Below are 5,197 nucleotides of genomic sequence, written 5' to 3' on the forward strand. Positions count from 1 at the left end.
TTCCTCTTGCTGTTTCTTCGGCTGTAACACCTGTAATGTGGGGAGACCTGAGTTGAGCCCGTTCGGTCCAAGGAGAACTCAGGTCTCTCACCTCCTGCTCCACTTCACCTGTTCTGTCTAGGGCAGGTGGCGTGTCCCCTCATACCAGCAGCCCTGCGGTGACACTCTCCCCATCTCTCTGCTTATCACCAGACAGCCTGGCCGCCTCATCGCTCTCCTGTCTGTACAGTTCTATTGATCAGACACTCGGTAACCTTGACAGTGTCACTTGATGTCTTTGCCATCGAGAGAGCATCCTCTGGCTCCTGCAAGCTGGCTCTGCCAGAAATTAAAATAAGAACAAATCCAAATGAACATGGTGAAGTTAAATTTTCATTTTTCGTAGATTTCAAATTTTATGAATAACTCCAGATTGGGGGAAAGGCAACGCTAGCTTTAGAGGCTTTCTGGCTTGTTTTCAGGGTTTCTTAGCTCAGACACCCCTCTCATCATCTCTCTGTAACCTCTACCTGAAACCAGCAGTGAGATTCCAGGGCCTGAGAAGCATCACTTCCTTCAAGGTACATGGAGACCTTTGCCAAGGTCAGGCAGGGATCACTTGGTCTTCTGGGAGTGCGGGGAATTGACCAGCTGGCCAGTCCACACACCCTGTCTCTCTGCTTCTTGTTGCTCAGAGGAGGTAACTTGAATGAAGACAGAAGACTCTGCCGGGACATCCTGTCACTCACTATAACACCCAGGACTCCCATGAGTTTAGAAAGAAGAGCCGAGATATGCAATTTCCACCAACTGTTTGGGATGCTAAGAGGAGTTACTTTGATTCTTGTAGTTTTAAAATGTATCCTATAGTCCTAAATAAAAGCACCCTGGATGTTAGATTAAGTGGAAGTAAATAGCTGAAATAAATTTATTTGTATTTTTAATAGATTATATGGAGTAATAAGTGAACCCCCCCACCTTAACACACACAGGCATATTTTTTCTTTTGACTTGGAACTTGAGTTAATACTTATCATCCAGGCCATTGGAAGTAGTAGAGTTAAGTAATTTCTTTTTATATTTGCACTTAGCTTTCCTCTCCTCTAAGAACACAGGGGAGAAGATAATAATCATTAGATCAATATAAACCTTCTCTTCTTAAGCTTTCATGCATACTAAGATGCTTCAGTTGTATCCGACTCCGTGGGACACTATGGACTGTACCTACCAGACTCCTCTGTCCTTGGGATTCCCCAGGCAAGAATAGTGGAGTGGGTTGCCATTTCCTTCTCCAGGGGATCTTCCCGATCTAGGGATGGAAACCAAATCTCTTATGTCTCCTGCATTGGCGGGTGGGCTCTTTACTAGTAGCGCCCACTTTAAGCCTTCAGCAAAAGCAATAAAACAGTTTTTCCTTTAGTGTATTATAAAATATAACCAAGCAAAGGAAGTTCAAAGGTGACTTAATGATGCTCTCATTAATGAGTGCTGTGACCTTTGAGACACTACTTTGCCAACAAAGGTCCATCTAGTCAAGGTTATGGTTTTTCCAGTGGTCATGTATGGATGTGAGAGTTGGACTATAAAGAAAGCTGAGCACCGAAGAACTGATGCTTTTGAGCTGTGGTGCTGGAGAAGACTCTTGAGAGTCCCTTGGACAGCAAGGAGATCCACCCAGTCCATCCTAAAGGAAATCAGTCCTGAATATCCATTGGAAGGACTGATGCTCAAGCTGAAACTCCAATACTTTGGCCATCTGATATGAAGAACTGACTCATTTCACAAAAGACCCTGATGTTGGGAAAGATTGAAAGTGGCAGGAGAAGGGGATGGCAGGGGATGAGATGGTTGGATGGTATCAGTGACTCAGTGGACATGAGTTCGAGTAAACTCCAGGCATTGGTGATGGACAGGGGGGCCTGGTGTGCTGCAGTCCATGGGGTCACAAAGAGTCAGACACGACTGACCAACTGAACTGAACTGAACTGTGGCCTTTGAGAACTTTTTGTGAAAATGTACTTTGCTTGCTTCTGTTTAGCCAGCAGAACTGCATCTAGTCTTGGTCTGGTAACTTTCAATCAAGCCCCTCACCTGTGGCCCCTTCTCATGACAACACAGTTGAGCAGACACTCTGGTCTCTGCTTCTCATGCCACTGGGAGGAAGGGCTTTGGCACATCAGCTCAACCACAGGTCATGGGTGAATCGTCCTGAAACATTTCTGGAGCCTCATGGGTAAAACAGCCTTTGCAAATCTCATCATATCATTTTATAGTGGTCTTGTACAAAAGAAAAGTAATCGGACAGGTAACCTGATTTGGACACTTTTCTCCAAGTCAAACCTCAGCATTCTATCACTTAGTATCATTTTTTCTTACATGAGAGTATGACAGGACCATTTCAAAGCTGAAGGACAGAGTAGGTAATTGTTTATTTGCTTTTTCCCATGAAAAAGAGAATCACACTCATTTCCTTCCTGAAACAAAATTGGGGACCTCCATCACAACCCTGTGTGAACACACAGCCAAGGCAAATTGCAGCTGTGGGTAATTAGGAGACAACCTCCCTGCCTCTCCTCAGCCCCACCCGCCACCCCAGCCACACAATTTGGAAGTCATGCAGATCTCAGCTGGTGCAGGGAGCATTCTCATCCATTAAGCAGTAGGGGAGAGGACTTGAAATTTTGCATATTATGCTGTGGTAGAATTTAACAAGTCAAAGCATTAACTGGAAGGAAAAATACAGTCGTTGTCCAAAAGTGACCCATGCAGTTTTATTGTTGGGTTCCTCTCGCGGGAAGAGCAGTAACCCTTAAAATAGAAAAGTGAAGTTGCTCAGTCGTGTCCGACTCTTTGCAACCCCATGGACTGTAGCCTACCAGGCTCTTCTGTCCATGGAATTTCTCAGGCAAGAGTACTGGAGAGGGTTGTCATTTCCTTCTCCAGGGGGTCGTCCTGACCCAGGGATTGAACCCAGCCTCCCACATGACAGGCAGATGCTTTACCATCTGAGCCACCAAGCAAGTCAAAAAATAGAAGAACACCAAACAGCACAACTTTTATACAGGTGATGTTATTCTTCCATTAACAGTCAAAGCACGTTATGTCTGAAGAAAGTTATCTAGGGACTTCCCTGATGCCGGTGGTTAAGAATCCACCTTGCAATGCAAGGGACATGGGTTCGATCCCTGGTGGGGGAATTAAGTTCGCACACACTGCAGAGCAACTAAAGTGTCGCCCACGACTTCTGAGCTCCACCCGACTAGAGAGTCTGTGTGCCACAGCGAACAGTTCCAATGGTGCGATGAAGATCCTGGGTGCAGCAGTTAAGAACCTATGCAGCCAAATAAACAAATATTAAATAAAAAAGGTATATTTAAAAATTAGAAGCCATAGGTGGGTAAACAGCATTTAGCAGCTTCCTTTGCAAGGACCGACAAGGGTCTTTGAGAACACCGAAATCACTACAGATTGCTGGAAAGTCTGCTGAAAATGCTAAATCTGAAAGACCTGTACCTTTCCATCCATTTGGGCAACATTTGAAAAGAGACTGGCAATCTCAACAGTAGTACGGAGTTACCTGTGATGACACGGCTTTTCTTATGAGGGCAGTTTAATTTGAACTGTGCTGTTTGGAGACCCAAAAAAATGATTTCCATGAATATTTAATAGACCTTTTCCTGGTTGATATACTCTCACACACATATATGACAGTTGACCATTAAAATCTATTTTCAATTCTGTTTGGAATTCAACTGAACTATTGGGTTGACTTTGATAGGATGGGTGCAGGAACACAGAGATGGGAAATTTGCAGCAATGACGGGAGACACGGGCTTTTGAGCTGGAAACTTTTCAGGCAGCAGTGATTTACTGGCATACCCTTTGGGAAAAAAAGAGAGAAAAGTGAAAGTGTTAGCTGCTCAGTCATATCCGACTCATAGACTCTGGCCTACCAAGCCCTTTTGGCCTTAAAATTCAGACAAGAATACTACAGTGTACTTCATCCCTTCGCCAGGGTATTTTCCTGACCCAGGGATAGAACCCAGGTCTCCTGCATTGCAGGCAGATTCTTTACCACCTGAGTAAAGAATCCCTGAGTCACCAGGGAAGCCTGGCATATTCTTTATAAACACCAATGGAAAGAAAATGAATATGTGTTCTATGGTGTGTAATTGCCAAAAAGGTGGCACACACATTTGAAAAATCACTGCTTACATGCTCAGGGGCCATTATCTTGAAAAGTTTAATAGCCGGTAGTTTGGGCTTTTGTTTTTGAACTGTACTTGCATGGTTTTTGCAGCAGCAAGACCCTAATTCAATGGCCTGCTGTTCTTACTTGATAATGCATCCAGGATGAGTAACTTATGTCAAGACAGTTTTAGGTTCCCCTGGAAACATGTCTCTTGTCCGACTTTCTGTTTCCCTGGGCATGGTTCAAAATCAAAGATCAGACACGTTGCCTGGCAGAGAAAGTTGCTTAGGAAGATGGCCAAATAGAGTCGTCTCTTCTCCCCCCTTTCTCCAAGACTAGATTAATAGATAATACAGCAGCGAAGTATCAACTAAGGCTTGCCAAGTCTGTCAAGGCTGTAAGAATTCATTTTGAATCATTGGACATTTGAAAACATGACTACAGGACTTTAAAGGAAAGCTCTCTGGGGAAATATACCTAGGTAGGGAAAAGATTTCACCTTGCTGTGATCAATCACCTTTCAATTTCTTAATAACAAAACACAATTTCTCTTTTCCATAACTTTGACTTCAGGAAAAAATGTTTGCTTTTCAGAGGGTGATATTTTACAATAAAAGCATGATAAATGAGCATCACACTAACACTGAGTTACTGGAGGGGCCACTGGCATTGGAGTTAAAGTTTCTGGAAGACTTTGAGGTCACAGCTTGTAAACTTAATCTTCCAGTAGAAAATAAAAGGACTGGAAAAGATGAAGACTTATAAATATTTGCTTCAAAATGTGTTGTGTTGTTCGGTCACTAAGTCGTGTCTAACTCGTTGTGACCCCATGGACTAGCAAACCAGGCCTCCTTGCCCTTCACTATCTCCTGGAGTTTCCTCAAATTCATGTTTATTGTGTCAGTGATGCCATCCAACCGTCTCATCCTCTGTCGTCCCCTTCTCCTGCCCTCAATCTTTCCCAGCATCGGAGTCTTTTCCAATGAGTCTGCATTTTGCATTAGGTGGCCAAAGTATTGGAGCTTC

Source organism: Bos grunniens, chromosome 12 (genome assembly GCF_055505025.1).
Source record: "Bos grunniens cultivar Pamir isolate PY7600 chromosome 12, Bosgru_T2T1.0, whole genome shotgun sequence".
NCBI lineage: Eukaryota > Metazoa > Chordata > Mammalia > Artiodactyla > Bovidae > Bos > Bos grunniens.